This window comes from Macaca nemestrina, chromosome 17 (genome assembly GCF_043159975.1).
Source record: "Macaca nemestrina isolate mMacNem1 chromosome 17, mMacNem.hap1, whole genome shotgun sequence".
In the NCBI taxonomy this organism is placed as follows: Eukaryota; Metazoa; Chordata; class Mammalia; order Primates; family Cercopithecidae; genus Macaca; species Macaca nemestrina.
Window position 1 is genome coordinate 53,315,135 of NC_092141.1, and position 17,725 is coordinate 53,332,859.

The following is a 17,725-nucleotide window of genomic DNA, read 5'->3' on the forward strand; positions in this document are numbered from 1 at the left end:
TAATGGCATTACTTCTTGCACACGACTATGTTCCAGGCATCTAGCTAAGCACATTATATACATACATCCCCTGTGGCATAGATCTTAGTACCATCTGCATTTGAAGGATGGAGAGGTTGTGGCTTAATAAGGTTAAATAAGCTGCCTAAGATTTCACAGGTAGTGAGGGCAGGGCTGGAACTCAACATAAGTCTTTACAATGATGAAGCTTACATTCTTAACCACTAGAACTTAGTAACTCTACAGGGCCAGTGATAGGTTTTCTTTTCTTTACTTTCTGAGCTCTAGGGCATAATGTGTCTTTATGCCCTAGAGCTCAGAAAGTTAAAAAAAAAAAAAAAAAAAAAAGAGGAGAAGACACCATATTGCCTTCTATAACATTTACCTAGGTTTTCTGACCTGGCTTAAAAACAAAATCATCACTTCAAATAGTATCATGTTGGATAAAATTAGTCTGAGTTACAAATATAGGTCTTTGAGGTGTTTTTAATACCAAATATCATTGACTATCATAGCTGAAAGAATTTTTTAGATAAGCTAGCTTAGAGATTCTCAAAGTATGGTCCCTAGACCAGCAGCATCATCAACATGTGGGAAATGAAGAGGAATGCAACTTCTCTGGCCCAACCCCAGACCTACTAAGTCATAAATTCTGAAAGTAGAACCTATCGATCTGTGTTTTCGCAAGCCTGCCAACTTATTCTGATGCATGATAAAGTTTTAGAATCACTATTCTAGTTCAATACTAGAGACCCACTGTGCATCAAAATATGTGTCAAGAAATGAGCTTGGGAAGTTTTGCAGGAGTCAGATCAAATTAAAAGATTTGAGCTTTAACCTGTATGTAATAAGGTTGGAGGGCCTTTTAAGCAGGGAAGGCATGTTTGGAATGGTATTTTATTACTTATTATACATATTCATCTATTCACTGACCTACCAAATATTTATTGAGGGCCTGTAAGTTGTGAAGCTTTGAGCTAAGAAACTGAGCTCTTAATCGATCAGTAAAATTGGTTGGATTGATTGAGCAAGAATGAAAGAATGGGAGGCCAATTACGGGTTTATTGTAAAAGTTCACATGGATGATGACAAAAGCTTGAACAATATGGCCCTGGAGGAGTAAAATGATTAGTAGACACTTGGTACATTACATGCACTTCTCTAAGGCTTTCATTTATACCCAATTTGGTATGTGTCTTAGTCCATTCAGGCTGCTGTAACAAAACATCCTGAACTAGGTAGCTTATAAACCACAGACCTTTTTTTCTAAAACCTCTGGAGGCTAAGAAGTTCAAGATCAAGGCACTGGATGGTTTGGTGTCTGTCTAAGGCCCACTTTCTGGTTCCAGAGGGAGTATTCCTGTTGCTTCTCACATGGTGGAAGGTGCTAGCTAGCCCTCTGTAGTCTCTTTTCTAAGGGCAGTAGTCCCATTTATGAGGGTTCCATCCACATAACTTAGTCACCTCCCAAAGGGACCACTTTCTAATACCATCACTTTGGAAGAGATTCCAACCTATGAATTTTGGGGTGACACAAAGGTTTGAACTATAGCAGTATGAGGAGGTGGAATAAGGCTACAATGGCCTTGAGATTACCCAACTGAGGCAATTGGGTAGAATATGGTGATATTAACTAAACTGGAAATAAGGAAAGAGGAGCACATGAAGGGGTGGGATGACCAGATACTACATGGTATGGGAGCTTCATCAGCCCAACTGCAATGGCATGACCTCTGATGGGGCCCCATAGTGACTTGAGTCATTAGCACAGAAGGTAGTCCAAATCCATTGAAAGTATTCTTAATGAATAGAAAAAAAATCTTTACATTGAACTGAAATGCTGACTTCTTGTAGCTTCAACTCACTAGTCTTTTTTGACTAGCAACTCAGAATAAATCAAATTTGGAGAGTCCCTAAAGCTGAATTCCCAAAGACATGACTGTAAACCAAGTGTTTATACTCTAATCCTGTTGACTTCTAGTATCATTTGCCTTCATTTCTGAGAATCTGCAATTTGGCAATGATTTGTTCACACCCTAATTGTTTCTTTTTCCATTTCGTTCTTATTGACAGTTTCAATGATTAAAAATTGGACATTTTTATGTATCAAGAAAACTTGCTGTTAACTCTAAAATCTCTTTTTGAAAAGTAAGTCATTATCCCCTTCTGTAGTCATCTTGTAAAATTCTCTTTTAATCAGGTGAAAATGAAAAAACATAAACAAAACCTTTATGCTCACCTTTATTGAATTGTAGGCTATTTATTCATCCTTTGGCCTCTTAACATAGATTTCTCTTAGGTGTTTTACTCACACCTAGACATCTGTGTCTCACTGTCTCAAAAAATATCATTATCACACATTTTTCTTACAAAGTAGCACAGTGCAGACCTCAAGGCTCCAGTTATCCTTCTATCCCTAGCATTTTTTACTGCATGCATCCTCCCTGGGCTAGAATAAAATCAACAGTTAAAGGTCTGCCCTTCAGATTCTCCCAGATCTATGGGTTGTTTTAGGTTTAAAGGCCAGTTTTTACTGTCTTGTTGTTGAGAGGCTACTGATAATATTGAATAGAATGCACATCTAGAAAACATCCATCTCTCAGTGCTTTTTCTGCTTTTTAAAACAAATGTTATTTTCTGATACTAAAATCAACACATATTCATAAGAAAAAAATTGCAAAATAAATAAAAGGGTACAGAAAAATATCAAGGTAACCCCAACACAAAGAAAAACAATTACTGTATTTTATTGCAATTTCTTCCTGAATTTTTTCTATGCATATATTTTTACAGTTAAGACCAGATATCTTTTCTTCTGCTTTTTAACTTTATATGGTACTGTATCTTTGCATTCAAATTAATATTTTAACTTTTTTTTAAATAGCCACGAAATGGTCGATCATATGCATGTGTCAGATTCTAGCTTAACAATTCCTGAACTTCCGGTCATTTAGTTATTTTCCAGTGTTTTGGCTTTCACAAATAGTGCTGCAGCAAAAATCTTGGTGCATGACGCTTTGTCTACATCTAGGATGGGAAAGTATAGATTTTTTTATGTCTAAAACAGAGGTGTAGAATTTCTGATCTGAAGGAAGTAAAATTTTTTAAATACAGAGAAATTAATTTTCCTTTTTTCTATACATTTTTGCTAAGTTGCGATCATACTACACATATGCAACTTATTTGTTTTATTTTACATTGGATCAATACATTTCTTTATACTTAAAATTCCCCAAATTTTGAACATTTCATTTTTGATTACATTTTAATAACAATTTCTGTGCATAGATTTCATTTTATTTTTATTATTTCCATGGGATAAAAATAACAGGGGCAGAATATGTTAGCAAAGGGATTTGAACTTACAGTATATTGTATTCTCATTGTTCATTTTTAGTTTCCATGATCACTAAAGAAATTGGACATTTTTTATGGGTTTTTGGTGTATCCTTTCCCTTTTTGACATTACTTTTACTTTAATTAAGACGTGATTTCAGAACCTACAGAACATTCACATCCTTTTTAATGGCTATGTAGTTAACCCTCTGTATGGATATGCTATAATTAATTTAACCATGCTTCCATAGGTTGACATATGTTTCTGGTTTTTGATATTTCAAGCAATGTTGAAAGGCTTTTTTTTCTGAGTAACGCTTAGCAAATATTTCCCCTTTCCAATATTAAATAATTTTTCTCCTATAGTTTCTTCCAGCATGTAGATTTAATTGCATATTTATATATTTAGAACTTACGTTGTGCATACTTAAAATAGAGCTCTAACTTTATTTTATTCCACATAGCCAAGTATTCTCACACAATTTATTGAATAATTCATCGTTTCCTTACTGTTTGTTGTGTCCATATTTGCATATACACTGGATCTTTTAACAGTCTCTCTCTTCTTATTCATTAATCTTTGTCTATTCTTTATACCTCTTTAATCACAGAAGCTTTATAGTACATTTAAAAATCTGATATAGAAAGTCTTGATGCATAAGTCTTCTGTTTCAAAATGTATTGCCTAGATCCATTAATGAATGCCAAAATTAGTAGGCAAAAGTTTAAGCAGAAATAGAGTATTCGCATAGTCTCAAAGTGTCTCACTCCCACAAATATGTAATAGCAAATTTATAGTGAAGAATCTTGACAGATAGCACTTAACCAAGTGATCAGGCTTAACATTATCAGTAATACATGTAAACATCATGTCCCTCTGATACAATGCAATGAGAAGGGCTAGGTACCTTTCCCAGGAATGCATAACCTGAATCTAATCATGAAAAAACATCAGACCAACCCCAAATCGTGCAACATTCTAAAAAATAACTGACCAGGACTCTCCAAAAGTGTCAAGGGTGCAACGGATAAGAAAAGACTGGGGAATTGTCACATAGTGGAGGAGACTAAGGGGATATGACAAAAACAGTGTGGGATCCTGAAACAGCATGAGTACATTAGCTGAAAAACTGGTGAAATCAGAGAATCTGCTCCACACCTCTCTCCTAGTTTCTAGTGGTAACCGGTAATGCTTCACGTTCCTTGGCCTGCAGAGACATCACTCCAACGTCTTCCTCCATCTTCACAAGGTGCTCTTCTTCCGGAGTGTCTGTGTGTTCTTCTCTGTTTCTTATAGGCACTTTCATTGGATTTAGGGCCCACCTTGATCTAGTGTAATCTCTTCTACAATCTTGCTTTCATTGCATCTTTAAAGATCCTATTTCCAGATAGAGTCACATTTTGAAGTTCTGAGTGGACATGTTTTTTAGTTTTTATTGGGAGGGACACTATAAAACCTATAACACAGGGGTTTTATTTCCTTAACCACAGAAGTCTCAATGCCAAGGAGACTATCTGGTGTGGGTTAAGTGTTTGCTAAATGTTGAACAAATTGAATTCCCTTTATTCAGAAATTAATTAGAGCTGAGTGGTGACTGTTCCCTTTACATGACATTCAGTCTATATCTCCTTTTAAGGCCTGCACTCATTCATGTCATCTGCTGAGCCTTATAGGTGTATAGATTTAGGACCCCTGTTCATCAGGTTTATAGCACTGCCCACTTTTTCTCCCACTGAAATGGGAAGAAGGATGAGGGAAAGGGAAGAGGGGAGAAATGCCCTGGGGAACTCAGGAAGGGCAATGCAAACCATAACCAGCCAGGATTGGGATTCTGGTTCTGTCACTAACTTAATTTGAGTCCCAACTGACTCAGTTTCTTCATCTGTAAAGTGGGAGTATAATAGTGTCTGTCACTTTGTTGTGAGGACTAACGAAATTGATTCTCATACAGTGCATAATCAAAAAGTACAGAGCAAACTGCTGGAAAATTATTAGCCAGCATCCAAATATCTTGGTGCCCAAAGTTAACCCAACCTCCAGGAATACAATAGGAATCAAAAAGAATAGGAAACCTACAACCACGTCTTTTCAACCTTCCAGTTAGAAGAGCCAAATTATTTCTTGTTAGACTTTGAGACAATCTCACACACTCAAACCAACATTTACATTTTTAAATGAGAACCACACCAGCCTGCTTCCTTATAATAACTTCCAGATGAGAAAGAGATTTTCTTTTTAAGCTAAACATTTAATCATATTACAATCATATTTTAATTACTCTAGGGAAAGGATAAAGAAACCAGAGAGTGAATCTCTTGGATAATGTATTTGTAGCTCCAGTTTGAAGTTTTTTCCTACTAGGTTTCCAGCGTCTCATTTTCTTTTCCCTCTTACTCTCACTTTGTCATTTATTAGCCTTAGAAGCAATTTGGTAGAGGCTGAAAGGAAGAAGAAGAGAATGATATTTAAATACCAGAACTTTCTCTTAAACAGTTTGCTAACGTTTTTCATTTGATGCTATAAAATGTATATTATTACTCTCATTTTACAAATGAATAAACTAAGACTTAAAGATAAGTTGAGAATTAGCTTGCCCAAAGTTATCCAAATGTTATGTGATGGAGCTATTTGATACAGTCAGTTTAACTTCAAAATCTGCAATATTTATTATACAACACAATGTCCAGCAGTTAAAATATAGTGTTATAAACGCAATTACACACAGAGAGACATGCATACACCACCTCCTCCACACACACAACTCAGCATGCGTTTTTGCCCCACTACTTTGGCCCATTTAAATACAACCTGTGTCATTAAAATGACTTTAACAAATTGCCCTGTATTTTAATAAAGATAAGAAATTACAGGAAAGGTTAGGAGACTTGCTAGCTTTGGTAATATTCATTTTGCAAAGAAGACAAGGCTCATTTGGGATTAGCACTTTTTCTCAAGGCAAAAGTGCTATGCCTCATGGTCCAAAAACCTTATCATATAAGCAGATTAATTTTAATTGGGCACGTTGGCTCATATTGTTATTTTTATGCAACTATGTTTTGAATCACCACTTTAAAAGCAGTCTAATTTTCTTTTCCTTAAGCTTCTTTTTCATTTTCTCCATTCTGTAAACAAATGAGCTAGTATTGAATACTTGAGGGAATCGGAAAGAATAGGAAACCTAGAACCATGCCTTTTCAGCCTTCCAATAGGAAAAAACAAATTATGTGACCAAAAATTGGCAAATAATATAGCCAAAGACTTACAAGTGATGGGATAACCGTCTGTAATATATGTCTTGTGGAAAAGTCATTTACATTCATTCTCTGAGGCCTGCCAAAGATCGCAAAATAAGGGTCCTAAGTCTTACTGGGATTCAGAGTCCTTATTTATCCATATGTTTGTAGGAAATAAAGTACACATTTAATGAAAATGTCTCTTTCCAACAATAAAGTGGGCTGCCTTGGGAAGTTTCCAAGTCCTGCCGTTGAAGGTGATTGGGTCAGTTGGTTGAAAATGACCTGAAAGTGAAGCAAATAACCTTTAAAGTCATTCAAGGCCTCTCTGAGGTTTCTTCTAGTACCAAGGTTCTTCAATTCACACATCAATGGGCGTGCAGTCGTCTATGCCAGATGGTGTTCTATCACTTCACTTTCAACATCAGCCAATTGACCCTAGAGACTTGAGCCTCTCCACTGTCAACTCTCTAGATCAGGGACCCTGCAGGCCATGGATCAAATCTAGACACCCACAAGTTTTAGTATTGCCTATCGGCTGAATTCCCAAAATTCCTTGAGAAACTTTGTCTTTCCTTGCCTTAATCAGTTGGCAAATTTAATTCTCCCTGGAGGAATAATTGGAGGGAATGATTCTTTCCTTTCAACACAGAGAGAAAGTCAGCTCAGCAATCCAATGACACTTGCTGCAGGTTAGATGAACATTTTCAAACGGTAAGAAAAATTCAAAAGAGGAATGGTATTTCATGACATGTAAAAATTATATGAAATTCAATATCTAGTATCCAGAAAGTGTTATTGGAACACTCCAACATTCATTTATTCATGTATTGCCGATGGCCACTTTTATGTTACAGCAGAAGAGTTGAATAGTTGTGACAGGTACCATATATCTGCAAAGCTGAAAATATTTGTTATCTGGGTCTTTACAAAAAATGTTTGCTGATCCCTGCTTTAAAACATAAACCTATAAAGGCAGGCATTGTGGTCTTTGCTGTCTGTCTTTGAAGCTTTACTATTCAGCACATAGTGGCTTCAATGTTGTGGTTGTTGAATGAATAAGTGAGTCAAAGATGATCGTGTTCAAAATTTATAAAAGGTAGTTAAATCTGATTATAAACAGTTTCATCTTCTAGAGAGATCACAAAAAGCTTCTATCCTTCTTTCTAAACAAGCAGAGGTACATTGTTTGCAAAAAGGAGATTCAACCAGAGATAATATTGAAGTATCATGCACCTGTACAGCATAATGCCATGCTTCTATTCTGATTGGCCTGGGCTGTACCTCAGCAGTCATCAGCAATTTTGGAAATCACCCTGGACACACTACAGGTTATTATCTTAATAACTTATGACTTATTCAGACCCTGCTGAATTCCCAAAATTCCTTGAGAAACTTTGTCTTTTCTTGCCTTAATCAGTTGGCAAATTTAATTCTCCCTGGAGGAATAATTGGAGGGAATTATTCTTTCCTTTCAACACAGAGAGAAAGCCAGCTCAGCAATCCAATGACACTTGCTGCAGGTTAGATGAATGTCAACACCTCCTCCTCCCTCCACACAAAAGGAGCATTAATACATGAAGTCACATTTAACAAAAATCTTGCAAACATTTCAGCAGCAACGTTTTTGGAAACCCATTTTAGAATGTTAAAGTGTGTTAAAGATGCTTACACTAATTCTCATCTCCCCTCCCAGCTTTTTTAAACTGCTAGCCACATAGTACTAATTATCCAGCTGGCGTTGTTGCAACAGAAGTTTTCCAAGTTGCCTCCCCAATTTGAAGCTGTCAGGAGAGGTGCTGAAGACTTGCATTTACTCCTACAGCTTGGTGCTCTAATTAAAGCAATAAATACGGTTCCCTTCAAGGGAGAAGTAGGCAGGGAGGAAAGATCTCTTCCAATCCATTGGTCTCACAATGTAGTTTGTAGGATTTAAATTCCAATTTACATAAGACCATGGAAGAACATTTACACAGAGACGGCAGAAGAAAAAGGCAGCTACTGGGTAGAGGCAGAAGGGAGGCTAGCTCCAATCCCAAGGCCAGAGTAGATAGGAGATGGGATGTCCTCTGAGGGGCAAGGACAGCTGCCTCATGAGTTTTCTTATCACTCATTAGTTAGAACCAGCCTGATATGGTTTAGAATTACAGACATCTCAATGATCATTTGGGTCACAACTAGTATACGGAATGAAGCATACAATTTTGTTTATGTGTTTGTTTGATATGTGCTTTATTTTTATTTGCAGAAGAAAAAATGGTGAGTTAAAGTTCTTGTCACATTATTGCCTGATCCTTTTAAATAATTTTAGACATGGAGAACAGTAGAAAGAAGAAGACACCTTTGTCACCTTAAATCTTCCACCAAGAAATATCCATTATTATTAGGGGACTATCATATCAAATATCATCTTTATATGCATAGAATAGTAAACGGATTCAAAAACTTATTTTAAAAAGATCATGCAGTGATTTTGCATAAAAGCATTTATTTTAACTTGATTTTCATAGAAGGGGGAAAAGCATAATGACCTTATTTCTTGTTTTCCAAAAATATCCCTCTAAGACTGATGAAAGGCTCTTTAGCAGTTGAAATCATTACGTCTTTGATTTTTTTTAGCAAATTTCTATTTTGACCCTATCAATTGACTCTATCAAAGAAAAATCTCACGACTTCTCCTACCTCTTCTAACTGCATTTTTAAATTTTTGAACTAATTTTATTATATCATTATCTTTATTATATTTTGTCACATGAGTAATCTGTTCCATAAATATTATTTGCATAATTGGCTTATATTAGTTTTAGATTTAAAAAGATTCAGCACACACCACTAATACTTTTTTTACTGTGGCTCCTTCAGTTCTCATTTAATTTTTTTTTTTTTTTTTTTGCTTTATGCTTTTAAAGCAGAACTTGTCACCAAGTGCATGTGTATATTTGGAATAAGAAGGCTGTTTGGTGCTGAAATGCTTCATGTCTGAGTATATCTAATTGTTATCCTATACTTGAAATACATACTGGCTCTATTCATTATTTTTAGATACACTCCTAGAACTCTATAGAAAGCTTTCAAAATTGAGTGCTTGCCTGGGAAAGAGAAATGTCAATCTGATTTCCCTTTTCTGGCTCCTGTAGGCATTTGAGTTTGTGACACCTGACTCTGGTCCAGCTCCTTCTTTAGACAAAAAAAAAAAAAAAAAAAAAAAAAAAAAAGCTAACTAATTTTAAATACAAATTCTCACTAGAAGTATATAAAAATACTTAATCTTTGCCATTCTGATAAAGAAAGAAAATTACATGACACTGCTGCTTTAACCTGCATATCTTTGATTTTTAGGATGGGTTGAATATTTTTTACTAGATTACTTGATTACTATCTATACTGGTTTTTATAAAACTTACCAGAGGTCCATCTGGTCATTCACACATAGATCATACATGTACATTAACATAATAATAATGTAACTGGATCAGTTTAATGAATCAAGTGTATGGAGGTCAGCATACCATGTTAACCTGATTAGATCATTCTGAACCCAGCCGGGATATAAAGAATAATGAAACTTTATAATGAGACTACTGCAGGGTATTCTAATAATACAATGGTTTATAAACACTTTCAGCAGTGAAATTCTGTTTTGTTTTTTTTTTTTCTTTTTTATTTGAGACGGAGCCTTGCTCTGTCACCCAGCTGGAGTGCAGTGGTGTAATCTGAGCTCACCACAACCTCTGCCTCCCTGGTTCCAGTGATTCTCCTGCCTTAGCCTCCCAAGTAGCTGGGACTACAGGCGCATGCCACCATGCCCGGTTAATTTTTGTATTTTTAGTAGAGTCGGGGTGCGAAATTCTTTTTTAAAAACTCTTACACCAAAACCTAGTAAGTAAAACAGATAAGGTAGATGTGCTCTAAAGAAAATGAAATAGGGCAGGGGGAGAATATAATTCAGCCTGATTTTTCTCTTTCTGACTCTTGGGTAACTCAAAGAACCACAAGACTCTTCAACTCACAACTCACAAAAAATGAAGATGGCACGATAATTTTATACCCTGAACCTGTTCTTTGCTCGGGACACAGAACAAGGATAGATACATCATTCAGAGCCTGTTTTCTGACCACAGGAGAATGTACCAACAAATTGAAAACAAACAGATCACCAGAAAATGTCTACTCTTTAAAAAAATAGTCAATATACTTCCAAATAATCCACATCAAAAGAGAAATAACAAAAAATGATATAAAGAATTTGAGCTAAATAATGATGAAAGTACTGCTATTAGACAATGTGAAGTAAAGCTAAAGCTATTAAATGATAAAATTTATAGGCTTAAAGTGAATATATTAGAAAATATGAAAGTATCCAATCTAAAAATGTTGAAAAAAAAACACCCTAAGAAAGTGAGGGAAAAAACCAAAAATCTTAATGTGAGCAAATTGATAAAATAGAAGACAAATTTATTAATATAAAAATTAAACAATAAAATGGTTCTTAGAACAAAACAGGCTAATAAAGTTAATGGACTCAGCTAAAAAAGCTGATCAAAAACAGAGAAGGGGAAAACCCCTTAATATCAGACATTAAAATGAGGTCATCGCCACAGATAGATGTTGCAGATATTACTAGATAATAAGAGGATATTAACAACTTTATATAGGTAAACTTCAGAATTTCAGTGAAATTGACACCTTTCTAGAAATCCCCAAAACTGAAATGAGAAGAAATAAATATTAATAATTTCATATATGTTAATTAAATTGATCTATAATTTAAATTCTTTCTATTCAATAATCTCACAGACTAGAAGGCTTTCCCAGTGATTTCTTCCTGACATTTAAGGAAGAAGCACCACCAATTTCTCACACACTCTTCCAGAAATTAGGGGAGGAAATGTTTAGGACTGGGGAGGGGGAATAGTCTCATCTCAAGTTATCAGGTCAGCATAACTTGGTATTAAAATTTGACAAGGACATTACAAAAAAGGCAATTTAAAGGACAACAGGCTAATGAACGTAGATGCAAAAATTTTAAAACGTTAGTCTAAATATTAACAATTAGAATTCAGTGGTATATAAAAGGATAATATAACCAAATGAGAGTTTATTCCAAAAATGCAAGTCTATCAGGTGTATATTGAGACAATAATATTGTATAACAAACTACCCTTAATCTCAATGGTTCAAAGCCATAACCATTTGTTTCACCTTAAAGTCTGTAGGTGGGCTTTTTAGTTTCTGGACTTGGCTGGCTTCTCCAAATGTCTAAAGACAGCTGAGGGGGTGTAGATTGGCTTTAAAAAAGAAAGACAGGAGAAACTATTTGGAAGTATCCACTAATGCTGAACACATGCATATCCTACAAACCAGCAATTCTACACCTAAGAAATGCATACATATGCTCTCAAAAAATCTGCAAGATTGTTCATTCATAGCTGTGTTATTTGTAATAGCTACAACATAAAAACTATCAAAATATCCATCTAGAGTAGGATTAATACATTATGGTATATTGAGAGAAGAGAATTCTATTTAACAATAAAATAGTTGCTAAAAGCAACTGCTATGGTCTAAACATTTGCATCTCTGCAAAAGTCATATGTTGTAAACCTAACCTCAGAGGTGATAATATTAGGAAGTGAGGACTTAAAAAGGTGACTAAGACAGGAAGCTTCTACCCTCATAAATAGGATTAGTGCCCTTATAAAAGAAGCCCCAGAGATCTACGTTCTCCCTTCCACCTTATGTGGACACAGCTAGAAGGTGTCATCTATGAACCAGAAATGAAGCCTCACCAGCCACTGAATATGCCAGTGCCCTGATATTGGACTCCTCAGCCTCCAGAACTGTGAGCAGTAAATTTCTGTTTCTTATAAGCCATTGAGTTTATGGCATTTTGTTATAGTAGCCTGAAAGGACTAAGATGCAACAAAACCTATTATTAAACAAACTAAACCAGACTCCCCCCCGAAAAAAGTATCACATTATTCATATTAAATGTAAAAATATGAAAACCCACTCCATGGATTTAGAAGTCAGGTTAGTGACCCTCCCACCCCCACCTGGAAAACTGTGACTGGAAGGAAATGCAAGGAAGACTTGGGACTTGTGATATCCTGTTTCTTCATCTGGGGCCAGGTTACTTGGACATGTTCAAGGTGTGAAATTTTGAGTTATGCACTGAAGTGTGCCTTTCTATGACTATGCAATGCCTCAATTTTTAAAAGGTAATTTTATGATTCAAGATATATAGAAAATACAGAATATGTAAATATAAAATATAGAAAGCATAGAAAAGTCATACAGTGAAGAAAAAAATGCCATTAGGGATTGAATGACAGATCACTGAGTGAGGTGATACACCTCACTCCTACATATAAAAATATATATCATATATTTTGTATATATACTTACATGTGTGCATATATATTTCTGGGTGAATATACATATTCATACATATACATACATGTATAACATATATACATACCTAGGTATGTTTTACACATAACGCCATATGTAATATACATATACATATATAACATGTATATGTTAAATATTTGGGTCCAGAATATACAAAGAAAAGGTAAATACAGACAACCCTTCCCTCAGATAAACCAAAGACTTGAACAGCCCTTACAAAAGATGAGGAAATTCAAATTCCAATAAACATAATTTTTAAATATATTCAGCTTCATTCATTACCAGAAAAATATGTATTACAACTACCAAGAGCCTATACTCCACATAAAGAATGACTATAATGAAAATTATTGTCAATATCAAAAGACAGCCTTGTTGTGGAGCAATAGGACCGTTTATGCATTGCTGGTAGAAGTAGAGATTGGTGTAAAATTTTGAAATAATGTGTAGTGCTAGGAATACTGTGTAGCACTGTGCAGACTCTAGGACCAGCAATTCCACTTGTAGCTATACGTCAAACCAAAATGTTCTGTTTGCATAAGTTCTCCAATATGTATAGGAATGTTCATAGGAAAACTATTCATATTAGCCAAGAACTGAGAAGAAAAAGTCTATTAATAGTAGAAAAAATAATCTATGGTATATCCTAATAATAAAATATAGAATTAGGAGAAGGAACAAACTATGGCCTTACAAAAAACACAGAAACCTTTAAGTAGCATGATATTGAGGAATATAATGTATTTTGCACTATTCTATTTATTTGAAGTTCAGAAAACAGACACAACTAAGTAGTGTTGACAGTGTAGACAGATAGTGGTCAACTTTGTGGGAAGGTTTGTTGAGGGGGAGCATGATGGGGCCTCTGGGGTGCTGGCTACTTACGTGTGTTCTTAATGCTGTACACCTATGCTGTGTGCAATTTCCTGCACATGGCTTATGTTTCAACAGGTTTTTTAAAGTAAATACTTGTATAGGACAGAAAACCACCATAAGCGAAATTAAAAGACAAGCCACGAACTGAAAGATAATATTAATACATATAATATATGTTAATGTTATGCTATATTTATAACATGTTATAATAATGCAACATATATACATGTTTTATATGTTAAAATATGTATATGTTATAAATTTATGTTTTAATTTAAATATATGTTATGTTGAATATTAACATATGTTAATGTATGTATAAGAGATAACACAGCATATAAATATATGCTGTATATAATGATATAAATATATGTTAATATTATATGTGTAATATATAACATAACTATAAATATATTTATAACATGTTATAAATATGTTATATAAGTAACATGTTTTATATAAATAACATATGTTATACAAACTTATATGTGTGTTATATACATATGTTTATATAGATATGTTATATTTAAAATATAAATTCATATGTTAATATATTATAAACAAACCTATGACATATGAACATAACCAATAATAAAAAGACAATTATTCTTTTAAAAATGTGATAAATCTGTAAACAGTTAATTCGCAGGTGGTAATCGAAGGGACCAAAACATTAAAACGTATTACACCTCCCCAGTTATCAGGGAAATGTAAATTAATACCAAAATGGGATACTTTTTTATATTTATCAGATTTGCATCAATCTGACAATGCCAGTAAATGCTGAATGAAATGGTGGATCAATGAGAAGTTTCGTAAATTCTAGTGTCTTAGTCAGCCCAGGCTGTTATAACAAAATACCGCAGACTAGGTGACTTAAACCACAGACATTTATTTCTCACAGTTCTGGAGGCTGGGAAGTCCAAGACGAAGGTGCCAACAGATTCTGTTCTTGGTAAGGGCCCTCTTGCTGGCTTGCACACAGCTGCCATCTCTCCGTGTGCTCACATGATCTCTTCTTTGTGTTCACGCTGACAGAGAGAGCTCTCATTTCACTTCCTCTTCTTATAAGGACACTAATCCCATCATGAAGCCTCCACCCTTGTGACCTAATCTAAACCTAATTACCTCCCAATGGTCCCACCTCCAGATACTATCATACTAGGGGTTGAGGCTTCAACACATGAGTTTGAGGAGGGTACAGATATTCAGCCCATAATGGCTGGTTGGAGAATAAATTGGTACAATCACTTGCAGGAGAAGATCTACAGAGCTGTTTATTCAACAGTGTCACTCCTAGATGAATTCTCTAGAGAAATACTCAGACCTGGATAGAAGAAAACATAAAATGATATTAAATACACTAGGAATGAGTGATTAGAAATGACCAAAATATTCATCAATAGGAGAACATATAAATTAATTATTATACAGTAAAATCTCTCTAAAACACAATAAATGAGGTTCAAACATTCAGCCAGGTAAGATAAGGATTTTAGTTATGAGATGTTGCAATGCTTGGGTCCCACTATCTACGGTTTGGCAGTATCTGGTGAAGTTGTATGACCCAGCTTAAATATCAATGGGAGTGTTTCCTGGTCTTATATTTGGAATAAAATTCCAGGAGAGTGATTACAGTACCAAGACTTTTCCAGTTCTTTGTCACCCCCTTTTGTTTGAGGGTTATGTTCAATGAAATTATGCTGAAAGGGTACTGGAGACAAGAAGACATACTCTTGTCTTATTCTTCAAAGATAAATTCCATTGCACCTGAATTTCACACTTATTCCAAGATTTTAGTATATATTACTTCAACAGAATAATATATAACACGTAAAATGTATGAACTGGAGCTACAAATGTCAAAAAGGAAATATCTCAAAAATATAAAGTTGAGTGAAAAAATAAATTGCAAAACAATATGTCGAGTCTGATAAAATTTGATTCAACCCAGATTCCAAAACTTGTAGGATTATACTGTATTATATTTTTTGATATATAAGTAATATAAGTCAAAAACAATAATGTGATGACACACAGCAGCTTCAGGATTGTAGCTACCTCTGGAAGGCAGGGAGATGAGATCAAGATAGTACATACAGTGATTTTCAATTGTGGTTGTTCCATTTTACCTCTTTTAAAAAACTGGAAGCCAATATGGCAGAATATTAAGGCTTTTTGATTCAGATGGTAAATATATGTGGGTTTGTTATATCATGTCATTTAGTATGGTTAAAATATTTTGAAATTAAAAACATAGCCAGAAAAAAATAAATAAATCTATTATCTATTGCTTTGACCCAGTAAGTCCCTTCATCTTATGAAGAAAACTGAGACTCAAGGATGTATAGAGTTTTCCCACAGCCTGTATTTTATTTTCGGTCACTCTCTGAGAAGAGAGGTTTCCATTATTATTTGTGAGCCAAGTAACTAAAGTTTGGACATAATATATTGGATTATCGTCCTTTAAAAAGAAAAGAAAAGAGAAGACAGCTGAATGTAGTAGAATAAACTCTGCAGTGTGGTTGGCCTCCAGTATTGCCCGATATCATCCAATTCGACGTGCTAGCTGAGAACTTGAGTGGGTCACCTTACAGACAACCTCCATAGTCCATTTCAGCTCATCTGAAAGCTCTGTTATAGAAATATTCTAAAAAATCTTTACTCTCTGAAACTGTCTGTGAAATGTTCTGAATTTCCCGGAGAAAGGGTCTATGTATAGCACTGATAAGATTCTCAAAGTCATTCATGCCTCAGTAATGACTAAGATGACTATGTTAAACAAATTTTCATCACTCTACACATAATCAGACTTTTAAGAAAAAATAGTATCTAAGAGCTTTTTTGGCATCAATGGCCAGAACTCCTTCCCCTTGCCCTAGTCCATTTTCATAAAATAACAATGCTTTTTCACATAAGTGATCGTTTGGATAGTAGAGAAGACTTTGGTTTCCAAATCTATTCAATCATTAGAATCACCTGAGAGCTTTTAAAATAATTTCTCTAAGAAACCTGAATCAGCAGAGTGAGAGACAGTGGTTTGTATTAAAAAGCAACAACCCTCTGCTTCTATAGCTGGGTTTTAGAATTACTAAATTAGAACATGATGCTAATCAGACCAGTTTGATCCAATAGGGTCAATGAATTTCATATGGAGAAAAAATCTCTGACCAATGGTAACAAATTCTATCTTTAAAAGCTTTTCTACCATTAAGTGCTTTTCATATAGAGGAGAAAAATAAACAGAGGACTAAGTATAAAGTAAAAGTGGGTGAATCTAAGTCATTTTCTCCTACTGAGAAGAAAACTGAGACCTATGTGCCATAGAAAGTGTGTGACAGAATCATCATCCCATAAAAAGCCCACAGGAGTTGGTTGGATCTTTGTAGATCTTTGCATAAATGCTAGGATGGGAATTAGCATGCAAAGTATAACTGCAGTTTTTAAATCTTATGCAAACTTTGTGAAACTGAAAAAGAATCTCCAAAAATGTGTAATGTCTTGTAATACAAATGTCCTAACCGAATTTAACTGATAAACTAAAAATACAGAATGTTTAAGCAAAGTATATAGCATATCATATATATGCATTTTAAGAGCAGCTACCATTTATTGTTATTCCTTACACAAAAAGCAGTTTAATAAGCTTTTAGGTGCTTGTATAAACTTTCGAAAATCAATACTCCTATGAAATAAAATCTATTAATTATCCCCTATTGTATAGATGAGAAAGCAAACTGATATATTACAGTGATATAACTTGTTTAAGATTACCAACTAATTATTATCTATGTAATTCCAGAGTAGGATTGCTTTGTGACTTTCATAAGCCCTAGGTACATTTGCTTTTGTGGGTGCTTTTCTC

The 17,725-nt window shown here is 34.6% G+C and overlaps 1 protein-coding gene across 6 annotated transcripts in view; it reads right to left on the reverse strand.

Moving 5' to 3' along the window:
* Nucleotides 1-394: 394 nt before the first annotated feature.
* The window catches only part of PCT (phosphatidylcholine transfer protein), a 304,249-nt gene continuing 286,918 nt past the window's right edge, over nucleotides 395-17,725 (reverse strand). The window contains exon 7 of one of the 6 annotated variants that reach the window (XM_071082930.1): nucleotides 395-5,775. The gene's annotated coding sequence lies outside the window, so the exon portion shown is untranslated. Of the gene's footprint in view, nucleotides 5,776-14,493; nucleotides 15,188-17,725 lie in introns of those variants that run through there. The other 5 variants (XM_071082917.1, XM_071082924.1, XM_071082928.1 and 2 more) reach the window with 5 other exon arrangements.